Raw genomic sequence first — 19,035 nt, forward strand, 5'->3', positions numbered from 1 at the left:
TCAAATTCAGCCAATATCATCACCTGTGTGCTGATGTACCACATCATCACAAATAAACATTACATAAACTCAGATGGGATTTATCCTTTTTCATTTTTAGGTGTCTTCAGTGTACATATTTTGTTTTGGTTACAATGGAGCCTATGGAATTTAGGACATCATTAAAAAAATAAAATTAACAAAAAACCCACCAAAACAAAACAAAAAAAAAAAACCCTTACATGCTTTATACCAAGGAATTTTTTTGCTTCAAGTCTACTGTTTTTGATCAATTCCCCTTTCAGTAAGAGAAAAATAAAACCTGGCTTGCTGAGATATGCACACTCACATTGGAGGTAACAACTTGTAGTACAGTTAATGCCTTCCAGAGGAGTCTGCAATGATTGTGTGACTTTTAAATGAACAATTGGGCACCAGAGTTAGGAACTTTCAAGGTTTGTCTTGGCTGGTAATCAGAATCCCTTGCTTATTCTACTTTAGTAGCCCCAAAGCAACAATAGGTCACAAAATTTACTCAGAGTAAAAGCAAAGGTTTTGTCCCTTCCCAGCACTCAGTCCTGTAGGAATCTGAGCTTTTGAATATAGAAAATGGTATTTTGGAACTCTCCTGAGAAGGGGTGCTCAAAAAGGTATGCCAAGACTAGTCCTTCAGAAGCAGACAGACGTGTGATGACCATCAAAACGTCAGAAGGCAATGTATTTTAAAAAGTATAGCTTTTCAGAAGGTACTTCTTGGAATTTGCCCCTTTGCAGAATTGTTTTGGGACCACAAGCTGTGGTAAAATAAAAGTCCAGGGGCTGCTGTTTTGTCAAGTTTCAAATCAGGACAGGTCTATTCTGCTGAGATTTGTACATAATTTGCTATCATAGGTCAGTGAGTCAAGACTGACAGAGGATTAAATATTTTACAATGGAAAGTTTGGTTAGAGGGAATAAAAATAAAAGAACAGAAAGGACTTCAAAACAACAACAAAAAAACCAAACAAACAAACAAACAAAAACAAAAATTCCACTAACAAATAACAAAAAAAAAAACAAAACTCCACTAACAAATAAAAAGGTACAGAAGAAAAGTAGACAAGTGAATGGAATTTGTCATTAATTTTGTGGTGCCAATCTGCTGGAACTGGAATAGCATGGACACTGAAATATCTCAAAAAAGAAAAAAAATCATATGGGGTAGAACTGACTAAACAACAATAAGACCAATAATATCTGAAGTAATTAATTAGCAGAACCATAGTGCTGTCATCCAGGCTACATTCAAATAATTTTCCTATTATTGACTTTTGTCGAACACACCCAGGAGCAGCCCAAGTATTTAATCCTGCTATTCTCTTCCCACCACCCAATCTGCACACTAGTCATGCATACTTATGCATAAATCCAGGCAGCCTAGATAAATACAAATTTATTTTCATGTGCTACACCAGTAAGGCTAGAATGTTTCAGCCTGATTAGTTCTTCAAAAGCATTTAGTCATATTTATTTTAATTTAAACCTCATGATATTACAGCCACTGCAAAAATCATTAGAGGTATAATGCATTCTTACTCCTAGCTGGCAGACAAAAGAAACTTTATGTTATTTGATTTGGATATTGATACACAGACACTCTTCTCAGATGGAAAGTTTAATCTCATTTTCTTTTCAAACACACTCCTGAGCAGACCACTCCACGTGTGCAACTGCTTTAGGAGCTGGATTTGCAAGGTAGCATAAGGATTCATTTCTCTTGTTGGAAAGGTCAAAGTCAATGTCACGCCACAGTGTTTGGGGCTGCCTCAAATCAGAGTATGATGCTACAGAGCCAAACATTGCTCTGTTTTAAGCAGGGCGACCTCCTCTGCAGCCATCTGGCAGACAATTACAGCAGATGAGTGACTGATCCTCTCCTAAACACACTCATCCCTGCCTACTTAAGTGGCCACAGGTGGTTTCTTCCTCTCTTCGAGTATGACCTAAGGCTGCAGCAGCAATTTCCTCAGAGGGCAGCCTGGCAGTCTTGGCAATACTGTCAGCAAAGCAGGGATCCTGACTCTCAAACCAAAGGGGAATGACAACATCTCCACAGATATTTTCCTTCAGGCTGCAGCACTTACTGGTGTATTCTGTGCTTCCAGGTACAGACAGGGACCAGGCTACACAACTCTGCTTCAGCTTCTTGCACTAACTGGAAGCGGTTCCTTCTCCAAACATGTCCTTCCTTAGTCTACTTCAGGAAAACATCATCATCCTGGTACCTTTTTCAAACTTCCCCTAGTTCCTGGGATTCCTTCTGAAACCTACATCTCTCTAAACCCCAGGAGTGTCTGCTGACAGACAGTGGCACTGAGGCTGGCGTTTGCCACAGCTGCCATTGTTCAGAAAGGGTTGCTGGCAGAAGACACAGTGGGTGTATACCCTGCTCACACAAGGACCTCTGTCCCTTGACACAAAGCACAGGACGGTGTGAGAGAGAAGACTGGAACCATGGGTTTTCCCACATCTCTTTCTAGTACAATCTCAGCTGTTCAAAAATCTCAGCAGTTGCAGGAAGCCCAAAGGAGACAGACACACTGTGTGGAAACTGCTGGGAGCTCCCACTCCCAGGTGAGACCTGGAGTTAAAACTCTACTGACCTGCCTTTATTTCACAGTTTCAAAGGCTTGAGCTTTGGTGAATTCAAAAAAACAAAGTCTAATTTTGTGGTAATTAATATTTGATCAGTAAATTTCCCTGTCAGGAGATTTATTTGGGACATGTGCAGTATTCCTTATGCTAGAAAGAATCCTGCTTTCCTGTCTCCTCTTTCTAAGTGTCTATTCCATTTACTGCTTATTGTCTTTGGCTTGAATAGTTCTTCAGTTTATCTGGAAAGTGAAAGAGCTCTCGGGGCTGTAAGAAAAATTGCAAGTATGAAGAGGAGAGTTGTGCTCCACAGGCATTCAGAGAATGAGAAAAGCCTGTTTATGCATCCTTCTCTTACTATTCTTTCCATGCCATCCCCCCATCATTCCTAGAAATTCCTTCACAGGCTATTGGACAACTGCATTTTCTTAAAAGAAGGAGGAAAAGGTTCTTTGCACTTATGGATGCTCAGGGTGCTTGCACAAACCAGTCACTCTATGGTGTCCTGCTTTCCCTCCCTCCCCATATACAATCTTCCAAGATTCCTCAGATACACTCTAGTCTACCCAGTTTCCCCATCTGGGTGTTTCTATAGATGGAGGTTTCTAAATATTATTGCAGCACATCATACAGAAATTACTCATCTCTTTAAAGATTCACAGAGAGATTATTTACATCCTTGAAGCCCTTGAAAAATTCTCTCCAGATAATCTTACAAGAAAGGAATTTATGTATAGGTGACCTGCAAACTATTTTATTGTGTATTTAAAGCCTAATTTAGTGAGAATAGAAACCATATAATTCTGACCACTGCCAGGACAAAGGCACTGAGGTGGGTTGGGGTGATTGATGTCTCAGGTAGATGGGAATGGGAATGGGAATGGGAATGGGAATGGGAATGGGAATGGGAAGGGGAAGGGGAAGGGGAAGGAGAAGGAGAAGGAGAAGGAGAAGGAGAAGGAGAAGGAGAAGGAGAAGGAGAAGGAGAAGGAGAAGGAGAAGGAGAAGGAGAAGGAGAAGGAGAAGGAGAAGGGGGAGTTTCAAATATTCTCATTTATGTGATTTTCCCCAAAAGAATCCTCACACCACTCACATTCATATGAGGAGAGGGAAACATTTCTAGGGAAAAGTAATGGAAGGTGATGGTGATATTCTGCAGGTCAGAACTGTCCCCTTGAACTTTCCAATATCCTAATGCACACAATAGATAGATTAGCACTCCTTCTCCCAAACTCCAATTGTCAATTATCCCAATTGTTCACTCCAGGAAATCCAAATTATACATGTTTTCAACTCTGAGCATATATAGCATTCTGTCTCTGGTTTCTTCATGCCTAAATTATATCACTTTCATTTACAATTCATTTATTTGAACCCTCCTTTACTATTTTTATTTTAACTGCTATAAAAGTGGTTTAAGAAGTTTCATTATTGTTCTAGATCAATAACTCTCCCATGGAGCAAACAATGACACAGGTATATCTCAACCTCTGATTTCTGCCAAGAAGAGACTCTAAAAGGGCAGAATCTTGTTTTAGCTGAGATCTGGTGATAAACAATTTCCCCAGAGCCACATAAGCCCTTGCTGTTTGCAAAGCAATAGGATTGGCTGCTTCTTCTGCCCTCTGAATTGTGTCTGCCATCTCAGTGACTGGAGTGCTCCAATCTCACCAGCTAAAATCCATAATTACATTTTTGATTGTGCTTCCTTATGATGTCTCTACCTGCCAAAGAAAACTGGAATCAAGGTCAACCAACAACGTTTTTAAGGATGGTAAACACCCCAGTATGCAAACCCAGGTCTACCCAGCAGCATTAATTTTTGAGAAGTGATGGAGGTCTGTTCATATTTATTTTTTTTTCAAGGCTTTAAAAGAAATAAATTTCTTGTGCAGAACTAGTGCATGAGGGAATGCTCCTCTGATAGGAGGATACTTTGAAAGCCATCAGTGAGTTTGATTTGGAGAGGTTAGAAAAGGAAAGTTAAAAATCTTTCATTACCTCACTTCACATTACTTTCTAGCTCTGCTTCCAACAGACACTAGAAGCATGAAAAAAACCCTTGGAGTCAGTTCTTTGGTTTATTTTAAAGTTACTATCATACTAAGAATAACTTTTAATAATGTTAGATTTCTCTACACAAGGAGTGTGAGACCTAAATGAAATGTGAAAAATTAGTTTCTCCAGGGGAAACACATTAAAACCTCCTGCAAAGCAAATTATATCCTGCACAAGTTTTCTTTTAAACCTGTAGGTCTTGGATACAGAATGCTGAGAATTTCATGGGAAAACAACACACTCATATCCATCTGTACATTTTCTGTTTAGTATAGTTTAACTTCTGAGTTTAAAAAGGAAGAGCAGACACAGGATTTACCTGAACTCTGTCTTCTATTCTGCAGGCCACAAAAGTATTATTAATTAATACTTTTCAAAGTAAGGAAGGAGGAATTTGACAATTCAGTTCTTACACACTGCTGCAGAAAATATTACATTGCTTCCTATCCCCAATGCAAGGCAGAGAACAAAGAAAGAAATTTTTAAAAAATTATTCTAAATATAAAATTACAGCTCCAGGCTTTTTAGAAGGACAACTTCAGGTTTGCAATCAGCTTTCTCTAGAATTAGCTTTCTGCAGTTTCATGAGCACTGTGTCAGAGTTGTAATATAAATAAGGAGTGCTTAAACAGCTAGGAAAAATCCATATGGAAAACAGATCTAACTTCGATTTAGCCCCTTTAATGTTTTTTATGACTACAGCACTGCAATTTAGATAATTACTCAAATGCTGGCAACTTCTTGAATCTCTCTTACTATCTGGGAAAAGCAGTATTATTAGGCTACTATTCAGATAAATGGAAAAGCAGGATTCTGCTAAGGTCTGCTTTAATGAAAGAGATGTTCTTCAGTAATGTAGGGAAATCAAGATCCTGCAGCTGTAAAAAGAGCTTTACTGTAAATGTTTCTTTATAAATACCAGTCCACACTTAAATATTTGTATTTCAGCATAATTCATGGCCATGAGAAGCATATTATGCTTGAGTTTCCACAAAGGAAAATCTCAGATGATACCTTTAAAGGCAGATGGGTTCAACCTCCCAGGTCACTGGTGCACAGACAGAGGGAGGGCACTGCAAGGCGCTCACTTGAGAATGAGCTGTGAACGTTTTGAAACTTTCCTACCCACAAACCTTATGTTACTGCCCACACAGACATGTGGTGTCAGCAGTTCATCTGATCTCTCTGAATCTGCCTCCATGCAAAGCTGGTTGTTGGTAAATCCCAGCTACCTGTCCTCACCCTGGAGCCACTTGGAAGCAGTAGCATAGTCAGTTCAACAGAGGTGAACAGGGAGGGTGAAAATAAGCCAGGAGTGAGAGTATCATAAAATAATCACAGAATCACACAATGCTTTGAGTTGGAAGAGATTTTAAAGATCCTCTGGTTCCACCCCCCTGCCATGGGAAGGGACAATTTCCACTAGACCAGGTTGCTCCAACCCCATCCAACCTGGACCTGAACACATCCAGGGATGGGGCAGCCACAGCTTCTCTGGGCAAGCTGTGCCAGGGCCTCACCACCCTCACAGGGAAGAAACTATTTCTTCCTAACATCTAATCTAATCTCTTTTAGATTAAAACTGCTGCCTTTGTCCTACCCCTATTTGTGTAAAAAATGTCTCTCTCTTTCAAGTACTGGAAGGCTGCAGTGAGGTCTCCCCAGAGCATTTAAAATCTCAGTCTGGACTCGCAGTAATCTGAGTGCTCTCTACAGCACACAGCATACTGGTTGGTACTGCCATAAACATAACCAAAATCTCCCTCACAGATGATCACCTGTCTCACCCACCCATGACCATTCTGTCCTGTTCCTTGGCCTTTCCCATCTGAAATTCCCACTAACCTCACGAGCAGAGCGGGTTCTTGCTCAGAACCCCTACCAAAAATATATGGATTTTCTAAGTTCCCTTGTCACCTAAAGTTTTCTATTATTGTCAGAATTCTGAAATACTTGCAGGCCATACTATTTTGGTATATTTAGAGAAAATTAAGACACATAAGTATTTTTCATATGAAGAGTAGGCCATCTTTCCAGGACCTAAGCAAGCACTGTGCTGCAAAATATAAGCAGAAGAGATCAGAAAACTGTGCAAATATCCTTGTTTATCTAACTTTCTCTTTTTCCTTTACCATCTGTTGGAGCCATATGCCTTCTTAAATAAGAGCTAATTATAGGTCTCCACCAATACTAATCAAATAGTGGTAACTTGCAAATTTCAACTGGGATTTTCATTTCTCCTTGATAAAAATTCCTCCAAACCAGGTTCTGAGAGGGTTGCCTTTCTCGGGTTTTCTGGACTTAGGTACACAGCAGTTAAAGCTGTCACACTCATGTCTGTGTTAACATATGGGAGAAATTCATAAAGAACTGTGGAAGTAGTAAGAGCTAAAGTACAACTCCCACCAAGCACATTAGGTGGGATGACTTTGGGACAGAAAATGGCTGTGTCTAATAAATATCCACTGACACATTCTGGTGCTCTTGGTGATTTGGGTTTTCCTTCACTGCCTCTGTGATGCTGTAGTGAGTGAAAGAGAGGAGAGAAACAACCCTGTCACAAAATCATCTGGCTTTTAGCACTGAAGAACTGGAGCAAAGATAGATCCAACACTAAAAATTAAATTCTGGAAGAGAGATTCCAGCCTATTTAGAGAACAATATATCTCCTAATGAGCTAAAAAAAAAAAAAAAAAAAATGAGACTTCACTGTCATGTCCAATGAGCATTTGTATAAATGTCCATTTGTATAAATGTCAATTTGTACCATTCAGGCAAATGTTTTATAACTGCCTCCAGTGTCAACATTATTTTGCTTTGCTGTGTAATGTGAAAAGACAAAAAAAGACTAAAAGATAAAAAAAAAAAACAGTCCTAAATATGGCAAATGAAGTTGAAGTGCCTTTTGAAAATCCCAAACACTAAATAGCTCTTTCAGCATCACAAGACTCTGGCAATTTCAGACTGTTGTACTGACCTTCCAAGAAGTTTAGAACTATTCTAGCAGAAATTAGGACTAATAAAAGAAAATAAAAGATAAATCAAAATAACATGGTTTTAATTCATTCTAGCCATCAGGTAGAGAGTTATTTCCCATTATAATCACCAAGACCTCCTCATGTAAATGAGGGGTGCACAAAGAAGCAAGAAATCACTTGCAGAATTTTATTTCAACTAGTCTTTTCCTCTGGCTACCAATGGGAAGATTATTTTCCAGTTTTCTTACCACTGTTCATATAATGCTTTGGCAGCTGGGAAACCCCAAGATTAGAGGTCCAGAAATGTAAGAGTTGAAGTTCATATATAGAAGTGTGACTGGATGTTACAGACTAGCACAGATATTGCATTAACCCACTGATTATTCCCTCAGTGCCTCACAGCATACCTGGCACCACCTCATTCACACAATACCTATGGATTCAAAAAGAAAGGTCCTGAATTAAAATCCCAGAGCTTAGGTCAAACTGGAAAATAAAGATTTCCTTGCTGTATCTGTAACACTTTGAAGTCCTCTATCAATGGTATAGATTGGGAACTAAATGCTTCCTAATGTGCTATTTCAATGCCTCCTGTGTTCAAGAAGGTGATGGATGGAAATTGTACATTTACCAAACTTTTATCTTGAGTACTTTGGCCAGTTGTACTTTACCCAGAGGGTAAATTACTTTGAATTGAATATGTAAAACATTTTGTGACAGTCTAATAAAAAATATAAGTAAACTAATTTAACAGAAGTAGGATGTAGCTCCTACTATTCCACTCTAAAACAAAAATCCTGAGGATTCAGAGTGAAGGACTTCAGACATCCCCTGGAAGAAACCACCAACACTGGATCACGAAAGTAAATATACAGAAAAGGCTTCAAGGTCCTACTGATTTTTTTCTCTGTGTACAATAACAGTAATGAGGTATTTCATATCCTTTCTATGATTAATCTTCAGAGTTAATCTGGATACAAGAAACCTGATATCTCAGCTGTAGCTGCTGCTGCAGCTGAGGGTCTTTCATTCTACAAGCTGCAAGTTCAATGTACAGTGTGATGTTCAGGGTGGGCTTGGCACACCCACATCTCTAAAGGAATCCCTCTACATTAAGTTTTGCCTCCACATTCCACTGGACCTGTACTGATCCCTTGCTCATTGAGGAGACCTGATCCTACTGCCCAGATGGTCTCTGATTCTGATCACTGGATTTGGTGTTTATATATAATGGGAGATAAAGCAGAAACACATCCAGTCCTTACTTGCCCATAAAAAGGTATAAGAGCTCTACAAGTCCTCAGGTCAAGATAATGTGCTCTAAATTAGAAGTTCCTCTCCTGACCCAAGTCTTTCCATAAATTACAATACAATGTTTGCTCTGAAGACATTTCACATGTACAGTGCTGGATGCTCAAGGCAAAGAAATTACAAAACAACCTCGAGAAAGGAAGTGAACATAATGGAGACTGGCAGAGTCAGACCACAGGTGAGTTGCATCAAGGCCTCATATTTTCAAAACAAGTGTCATCACAACCCTTGAAGCAGAGAAGTGTCACTTATATAGTCAAGCAAAACTATACAAAATTTTATCTGCTTTCTAAATAGGCTAAAGGGATAAAAAAAAATCTCATAAATACTAACCCACATGCACACAAAAATAAATCTCATTTCCTTTTGGTGGGAAACAGTTTCTGTTAAAAATAAAGCCAATATCATTATGAAATAGCTTCCAAGTAAGTAAACCATATTGCTAATCTGCCACAGGAACTGTTTCCATAAGCCAAAAACTTAATTGAAACCTATAATGTTCCTATGCTTATTTTGTGTCCTTTACATACTCCTTTAGCAGATATTTTTAAACTTCCCATCCAGCTGAGGCATGAGATTGCTCCCTCCTTAGGTCAGCCAATTCTTGCCTGATTAGTAATTTTATTGCTGTCTATACATCTCAGCACAAAAGTACAATACTTTTTTCTTATTTATTTGCTTCTCCAATTAGATTCCTTCAAGCTCAGCCGTTGAATAGGTATTTTTTTTTTTTACTTTTTTTTTTTTCTTTTGTTATGCACATCATCTCAGTTGAAATCCTCAGGCTTCATCTGTATCACACAGATATTAATCAGCAAGAGATTTATCCTTCATTGTCAAGGCATGTCAGGCAGGAGCCATTTGGTTTTCTGGCTGGGGTTTCACTAAACTGCATTAGTTTTCTCCCTTCCTCTGATGTGCCAAAAGTATTATTATCTGCTCTCTTTCTTTCTTCAGATTGTTTTCTTGTAAAACCATTCATTGCCTTCAGTCTGAGTTACAGGTCACTCAAGAAAAGGATCTGTTATTTCTTTCTGAGCATTTTGGGTTTTATTTGGCATAAACTTTGCATACCCAGCCATAGTTCTGCAGTGAGCTCTTAAATGGAGTAATCACCATTAGATAAAGTGCCTTGAATCTAACCCCACCTGCCTTTCACAACAAAACCCATCCAAGACTTTGAAATTGAAATGGGTCAAATCCTCCTGATCCAAAAAAATCTCATATAACCTCCGCTGCACTCAAAATTTTAAATATCTTTACCTCCCCAAGTGGAAAAAAAACAAAAAAAAGTGCCAGAAAAGGCCATATAGACACTATAGACTGTAATCTTGCACAAAGTTATGGTCAGATACTCAAGATAATACTGAACATCAACAGCTAGCATGGAAGGAGCTCAAAGAATGGTTTGAGTTGGAAAGGATCTCAAAGTCTCAAAGCACTTGGGTCTCCAGACAGATCTGGATCCCTGTGCTATCTTCTAGAGAGACATGAGGCAACTCTGTGCCTCAGTTTCCCACCTATTAACTTCTCCTTTGCTTTGTCTCTCATTTAACCAGTGTGCACTTGAATGTTTCTTTAATATTTACCACACTGCTTTCAGCTGCTGTATCTGCCTTGGCTGAGAAATACTGCTGAGCCTAGGATGTGAGTCCTTCATGGCTCCCACATGGGATAAATTTTAACAATATTTCCTTAGATATTTTTGCTTAGTGACAATCATACTTTTCTTTGTCTAAATTTATCTATCAACATTCCCAATAATTTTGAAAGTAACAACTTCAAGTGCAGTATATGGACACAAGTTTAAGCTGACAGTATTCAGGACATGATTTACAAGATTTGCCTCCATTTCCTGGAGGCATTACAACTTCTTACAAAGTTCACAGAAGACAACAGGAGAGACCATGTTGCAGTTCTTACAGCTAGCTCCCTTCCTAACTTTGAAACCCTTTCCCAAAGAATGATAGTATGAATAGTATATATTCAAATGACATTTACTTTGGGGAAAAAAAATTATAATTTCTGCTGTTGTAGTTAAATTAAGAGAATTTAACTAGGGAAGTGTGAGAGAAGTACTGCAGATTCCAGCTAGAAAATATTCATGGAATCCCAAGATCACAGAATTGTTAGGGTTGGAAGGAACTTCTGGAGATTATCTAGTCCACTCCCCTGCCAAGACAGGTTGCACAGGAACTCATCCAGGTGGGTATTAAACATCCCTAGAGAGACTCCCTGACCTCTCTGGGCAGACTGTTCCAGTGCTCTGCCATACTCAGTGTAAAGAATTTCTTCCTCATGGTGAGTTTGAACTTCCTGTGTTTTAGTTTATGGCCTTTGCTCCTCGTCCTGTCTCTGGGCACCATAGAAAAGAGTCTGGCACCATCCTCTCTGCACCCACCTTGGAGATATTTGTTTGCATTGAGCCCCAGTCTTCTCCACACTAAACAGGCCCAGCACCTGCAGCCTGTCCTCTAAGAAAGATGCTCCAGACCCCTCATCATCTCTGTGGCCTCTGCTGGACCCTCTCCAGTCTCCCCTTTTCTTTCTGGAATTGAGGAGAATAGAACTGGACACAATATTCCAGATGTGGTCTCACCAGGGCCCAGTGGAGGGGCAGGATCACCTCCCTTGACTTGCTGGCTGCACTTTTCCTGATGCTCACACTGCCAGCCCCATAATGCACTAATCAGGAAACTATCTATGTAAAGTAGGGTGAGAAGGCTCAAAACCTGTAAAAACAATGTCTCTGCTCTTTTCAGTACTTTTACAAATGCCTAAAGCCAAGATGTTGTTTTTTCATTTTACAGGGAAGAGTGATTTAGGTAAAGCTTGCTCTACAGATACTAAGATGCTGAAAAAAAATCACAGTGCCTCTTAAATAAGGCACACTTTTACATGCCAATGTCCATGCAAGGTTGGCTATCCATGAAAATGAGAGCTATGGGAAATCATGTAAGAGTCCATGGATATGAATCACTGGGAAAAGACTAAGAGTTAGCTTGTACTTATTCAAATGTAATAAAGGGAGTTTAAAGATTTGAGGGGAGCATTTCATGCAGGGGGAAACAAACAAACAAACAAACTTTTTGCAGACAAATTTTTTTGAGATTTTCCATCCCTTTGACTCTACCTATTTGTGAGCCAGCCCTGTAGCAATGATCAGAGCTGGAAGGTGACAATGGGAGCTATTGTGAAACCCCTTAAAAAAATAAACTTCAAATACTAGATATGCATAGTCAGATAAGGTGTTTACACCAGTGTTTTGAGAGGATTTTGTGCCCCTCCTTCATGTATTTTTTTAAAAAAACGCAGGGTTGAGGATAACATGAAACCATGGGCCAAATTCTAACCCTGCTCCAATGACCTCAGCACTGACCTTGACAGTAGAGACTCCTGTTCCAGCTTGACCTCATACTTGGTCTGGGGTTCTGAGTAAATTACAAGTGACTGGATTAAAATCCTGGCTTCATGCTCCTAAAGCTGGATCATTAATACACACAGAATCACCCTATACTATTTTATACCCAAATGTGAGCAAGGTCTCCCCGTTCCCTGAAGCATTATCCAGCAGACCTTACTGGAAGAAGAGATGGTTTTTAGAAACTCAGGAGTTTTGGAAAAGTCATCAGTTAAATAAATTGGGGGGAAAAAAAATGAAAAACATTCTTTCTCTAGTTTTTCTTAGTTGCAGCTGAAGTTCTGTATAGGATAAAGGCAAGAAGATTCTTTCCAAAATTAAATCCTGTAAAAACTGTGTCTAAATCAGCCAGAATTACAGCTGAACAGCTGAGAAAATCTTAATTTCAATGACCAGATGAACAATTTAAAGCACACTAACATCAACACCTGGTAAATGTTCCTTTAATCTAGTTGAAGTTTTCTTCATTCCTACATTTCTCTGGCTGAAATTATTCATATTCAACTGTTTTTCTTTCATACTTTTAATATGGACTTTGATGTCTTTTTGAGAAAATAGTCAGGCAAGAACTACAAGTGCGCCAGTTTCAAGATTTCATGTAAAGCTAGGTCAGCACCTCTGAAGAGAACTCATGCTGGAATGGTAACTCTTTCTTCAGTGCAGCTGTGCCTTTCCTGCTTGAGAACACTCTTGAGTCATTTGCCATTAGGTCACTTCTGGGAACTCCACCAAAATATACCAAAAAAAGGAATGTTTTCCCACTCAAGCCTGCCAAGCTGAAAAAACAGAAACTGCCTACTATAATAGTTTTGTTTCTTTCCTGCTACAATTATCTGAGGTGTTCTGTAAGGCTGAACTCTTCCTAGCTGAGAATGGTTTTTCCCTTCATGCTGTTCCCTTTCAGCAGCAGGTACGTATTAAGGTCTACCTTGCACTCAGATTGTCTCAAAGCTTGCAACAACAAGATCTGATTGAAAAGAAGAGACACTTTGATCAACCCATCCACTCACAGCTGTTACTTATCCCTTATCTTTTCACCAAACACCAGTTAATGAACTTTTAAATCAAGAATGCTGCTGAGATCCCCTTGGCCTGTGCTGAATTACATTAGCAAGGATGGGAGTGATATCAAAATCAAAATGTGAGGTTTGGGTCAGTGAAGAATAAACTTTTCAGTGGAGTATAAAATATGACTAATCCCCATAGAGGCATTGCTCCTTCTTGAACCTTTTTGGCAAAACAGGCTTTTATAATTTCTCATTCGTACAAAATCACTACCAAAACACTATTTTACCCTGTCCCTCATGCTGGAGCCATTTGAACCAAGAAGTGTAAGTGAATGTAATCAAACTCCTGTGCAAGAATAGGCTGGGTGCCTCATGTGTCTGCATTTCCCCTCTTCCCCAGGCTGCTGATGGACCTAAAACCTTGAAGAACACGGAGAGGGTTGTATCCTTTTTACCCATGAGTAAATTCTACAAACTCAGACTACAAAGCACTTATTTAGTCTATGGTTATCACCCTGTAAGAAAACAAAGTATCTCTCCCCACACTTCCCCAAACGTCTTTTCAGCATCTTCTTTTGCTGTGCAAGTCATCAAGATTTTGTTTGTCATCACCAGGCAAGTGACCTCACAGAAACAGGCAAACACTGGATTCCATTCAATTCACTGGAGTTTTCATTAACTGGCTGGCTAAAGGGAATGTATCTCCTCAGACACCCCACAGCCTTCAGCTGAACACTAATGCAGGGACCCCTCCCTCCCCTAAAGATGCTTTTCACTAATGAGTCTCAGCTTCCTTGCATAAGCCAATTTCCCATTCCACATAGCAATTATGTAAATGAAAGTGGAGTTCCTGAAAACTTCCATTGGTTCCACTTGGATCACAATTAAAAAGAAGAAAAACATTGAAAACCTTTCATTTCAGTCTAGGAAAAGAACTGCATACCCACAGAAAGAAAAAAAATAAAAAAGGAACATTTTAAATGGGCTTTCCTCTTTATCCCAAAAGGACAGCAATGAATGGATGAAACAACACTTCCAGATGATAGTCAAAGAATTTCCTTCATTGTGTGTAGTCATTCAATTTCCTGTTGCAGCTATCAGCTGCCAAAACCAGGCACTGTTAATGTAAACAGTGATCAACATTCCACAGTAAATCTCTTTGATATAACATGAAAGCCTCCAAATTATTTGAATGGTTTAGAGGCAGTGCATTGCATGAACATTTTAATGTTCTTTACCACACTGTCGCAGTGTGAATTTTCCACCTTTACCCCTCACAATGCCAGTTGTAGTTACTGTCCATGTCTCTTTTACAGGTGGGAAACTGAGGCAGAGCTTGACTTGGACCTGTTTCTTCAGGAATATAAAATTAAATTCAATGTAAATTAGACCTTTGAGGGATATTGAAGACCTGCATTTAAGTGCCTAACATTGGAGACGAAGCCAATTGGACAGAAGGAAATAGAAATCATATTTCATAGTTCAGCAACGGTATGAGCGTGTTTTTCTCCTCTTCTCTTTCCAGTATTGTAGAAACTATAGTATATAGAAACAACTATCACTGGAAATAAAATTAAAAAAAAAAAATCTGAAGTTTAATTTTGTCTTATTCAAACCTAAAACGCATTCAACTAAACTTCAACAAAACTAAAATTCAACAACAAAAAAATTTTAAAACCCCTAGCCTTCTGATTGTAATACACAAAAAAGAGAAATTCATTATAGAAGTCTAAAGCCCTGCTTTTGCTTCCTGTGAGTAACACTAATACAGAATCACAGTCTTTCCTTAGATCCTGTCAGAAATCCTTTGTAATGTCTTCGAACCTAAGCCTTGAGCCTCTGAACTCTGGTGTTTTCATTTCCCACAGATATAATACTACTTTATTAGTGTTTGGATGCAGTTATTACACTACTTCCCATTGCCTAAGACAGAGGGAATAAACCCTTAATATTTTTGTGAAGGTCACATGGGGAAAACTCATATCCTGACTTCTATGTACTTCTCAATTGATGAGGTTCCCCAGATGCACCTCACATCAGCACTGCCCTTTGGTTGCACTTACTAGCCTTGATCAAAACTTTTAGGGTGAGATCTGTCTTATCTTGGCCACAGGAAGGGCAAGTAACAAATTTAATTTGATGGGGTTTTTTGGGGGGGCTGTTTTTGTTTCTGTTTTTTTGCTTGGTTTGTTGGTTGGTTGGTTGGTTGGTTTGGGTTGGGTTTTGGGGGGTTTTTTGGTTTGGTTTCCTTTTTTGGTTGGTTGGCTGGTTTTGGGTGGGGTTTTTTTGTTTGTTTTTTTTTTGCTTTTTTTATAATATCAGTGCAAGAAATTAAGATCTAATAACAGGAATCACTGTAACTCAGAATTCATTCTTCAGACATGTGGAATGAAGTCCTTCCAGGGTTACTTAGGGGGGAAACTTGCACAACAACCTTAGGCTACTCCATGACTACCCAACTCTGTAATTATTGCTAGGATCATGTGAGAAACTCCCATTCCTTCTCCTAAGACTGGGAATCCAACGCCAAGACCAGTAGAGAAGCAAGAGATGATTCACACATATCAGAGGTGTGGTAGAAAATGTGCCTCCACATGCAAAGCTCAAACCTAAAGCCAAGTGATATTCACCTTCATAAATGGCTTCTAGGTGAAGTGTGAGGTGAGAGATAACAGATGGGCTGACATAAATAGACAAATCCAGGAAATTACTGAATTATATTAGTCTCCATGACTGGAACTACTCTCAGCACAACTTGGCTGAACTTGCTGAGACCTTCACCAAAACACCATTACTGCTGCAAAAATTATACTCTTCAGGGGAAGAGAGGAGGTTCATGGAGGCCTCAGTAATTTTTATTATTTTCTGGACAAAAATTTATTTCCATCTGCAAGTCTGAGAAGACTTGCAGACAAAACCACATTATTGTTGGCCATCATAATTGCTTGGCTTTGTGTAGGCTTTTCTGGGGTGAAGACTATGGGAAATAAACTCAGCACAATACCAGTAACTGCACAAGAGTGAATGGTGCAATCCCCCTAAGATAATAGCCAGCAACCTTCCCCTGGAGTGAGAGGCAGGATGCAATGTGCTGACAATGAGACATTTAGTACTAATGCGGACTCTCAGGAGATAAGTTAGCTCAGGGAAGGTGTTTATTAGGTCACAGAATACACCAAGATAGAACCCGGCTAAAGATCTTCAGTATTTTGGTTTTTGTGCTTGGCTGTACAGACAAATGCTCCTGTTTACATCACAAGAACTTGGCCTCAAAACTGAGTTAACTCACAGTAATGAGACGTGATAAGCTGTGCAGGTGGAAAGTGTTATACAGAAGTGGCAAGACCTAGTAGCTGTTAATGAAAAAATACCAAATATCATAAATCAATAAATCTGAGCTGTTTAAAATTAAATAGGTTTCCTCCCACATTTTAATTGGTTTGTCCTGTTGCTTCTGAAGATATAAATATGCATCTTCCTCTCTACACGATAGGCATTCAGGTCAAGTTTCCCAGAAAATTGAAGAGCATTGCCCAGTAAACAGGAAGGTGTTGTCTGACTAAGAGCAGCCCTAAGGTGTAAAAGGTATTAAAGAGAAAAAATTCCACTACAGTAGTATCTGGCTGCATATGTTGTACTACTCAGGTACTGTGCAGAAGAGATGTAACTAAGGTGGTGGGGGAAGTGATTTGTGCTGTTTGAGTTTAAAAACACCTTTCCTCTGAACAGCTCTTGACTGCACACTCATCTCAGCTGGTCTCTGTTTCATATTCAAAAATTGTGCAGCCAAGCTTTGATGGTCTTGGAGCAAGTGAGGCAGAGCAGCCTCATCCCATGGGGTGTCAGCCTGAGCTCTGAGGGAGCTCTGCATTCACCTGTGCTCAGCATGGGACTCATCTGGACCTGGCTCCAGAGGGGTCCGAGACCCACCAGACTCTCTCAGAGGAGTCTCCCGTGTGGAGTGCAGCTGAACACCAATACTTTTAGTGGACAGCTAAAATAAGTAGTTTTATATTTTCCTTAACACATAATAAGAGAACAAGTCCTAGGTCATCCCTTCCCTCCCTCACTGTGTCACCCACACTGGAGTGCTGAGGGCCAACACCTTCCACCACACAATCCCTTATTTCTTGTCATGAGGGATTGTAGTACTGGTGAAACTCCAGAGCCTCTGGCTACATTCAGACTGTCAAAAGCAGAAGTTTGTTGACTGCTGAAGATTTTCCGAATGCATGCTAGTAAATCCTGGCATGTTAATGTGTAGAGGTTCCGTGAAAAATATGTTCACAGGCAGAATTATTCTCCTAATTTTGGATGTGGTACAGCAGCTATGATGAAGTTGCAACACACTTTCATTTAGGACATCAGCCACATTTAAAAACCTCCCACCTAGAAGAAAGTCAGTGGTTTTAATTACATTAACAGACTCCAAGATTAATCTTATCACTGCGTCTCATTACACAGTATGTAGTAGAAATAGTAGGTCAAACATTTCCCTCTTTAGATCTGCTGTTTTATTCCCTAAAATGTAAACTAACCATTAAAAGTTTCAAAATCATGAATAATGATCTACTCTCCTGCACTGTCACATATCCCCAAAAAAGTAAAAGCTCTTTATATTAAGTAATTAATTTTCACAATACCCTTATGATACATCTTCAATTAACCCCATTATACCTATGGGGAAACTAAAACAGAGAGAACCTGATTGGTCAAGATCAGAGCAGGGGAAAAGAGCCTAGCAATCATAGGAATCAAAGACTAATAAATCCTTCTGTGTCCTCAACTTCTCCAGCTATCACATTCCACACAGACACACAGCTCAGTGCTGCAAACACTCAGAGATTTGTTTCTGTTAAATTCTTTCCTGGGGTTCTGCTTCTGAGATTCACTGGCTTGAGTGACAGCATTGGATGTGGTATGTTGGACACATACACTGTGTACTACCCACAGTTTCTTCTTTTGTGTGCTCTTTAACCAAATGAAATGCCACCAATGCAGGAATCTTCTATACACTATGCTTTCAATTGAGTTTCTTTTGTAACAGCAAGAAATGCTGAAATAATTTTCCAGGATCTAAATATGAGTAAAAATTTCATGACTGAAACAATTTCATGATTCTTCTAACACAATGAGAAATACTTGTTCTTAAGGGATAATGTGTTTATCTCCTGTATGATTTTTTCTAATTAACTTTGTTTGCTTTTTGTTTGACTATTAGTTTTTGATACTAACAGCTGATACATGTTAGGTAATGTGCAGTATAATTCCTTTAAGATAAAAAATCTGAAGATAGAGTACCATCCCTCAGTTACACACTTTTCTTGTCATGCTACACTTTCTAAATTATGCACAGCATTATAAAATACTCTTGTGAAATAGATGGCTCAAAGTCATAGCCTGCAATACTAGAGTAAAAAAAAAAAAATATGGCTCAGAATTGCTGGAGACTGATTTGATCACTTTCTACTCTGACACAGAAAGATGTAGTGAGTCAACTTCTCCACTGAACTCCCTGCTTTACATGCAGCCCTTGGAGGAACATTTAAATGGACACCATGTAATTTCAGGGAGTTTTATGATCTTACCAGTGGAGGGGGTTGTGGTAGCAAATTTTACTACTCATTATGACTTCCCAGACAGATATGGA

At 39.2% G+C, this 19,035-nt stretch overlaps 1 protein-coding gene across 1 annotated transcript in view; it reads right to left on the minus strand.

Moving 5' to 3' along the window:
* The window catches only part of FAM135B (family with sequence similarity 135 member B), a 124,510-nt gene that overhangs the window by 67,591 nt on the left and 37,884 nt on the right, over nucleotides 1-19,035 (minus strand). The window lies entirely within an intron of this gene.

Source organism: Cinclus cinclus, chromosome 1, assembly GCF_963662255.1.
Source record: "Cinclus cinclus chromosome 1, bCinCin1.1, whole genome shotgun sequence".
Taxonomy (NCBI): domain Eukaryota; kingdom Metazoa; phylum Chordata; class Aves; order Passeriformes; family Cinclidae; genus Cinclus; species Cinclus cinclus.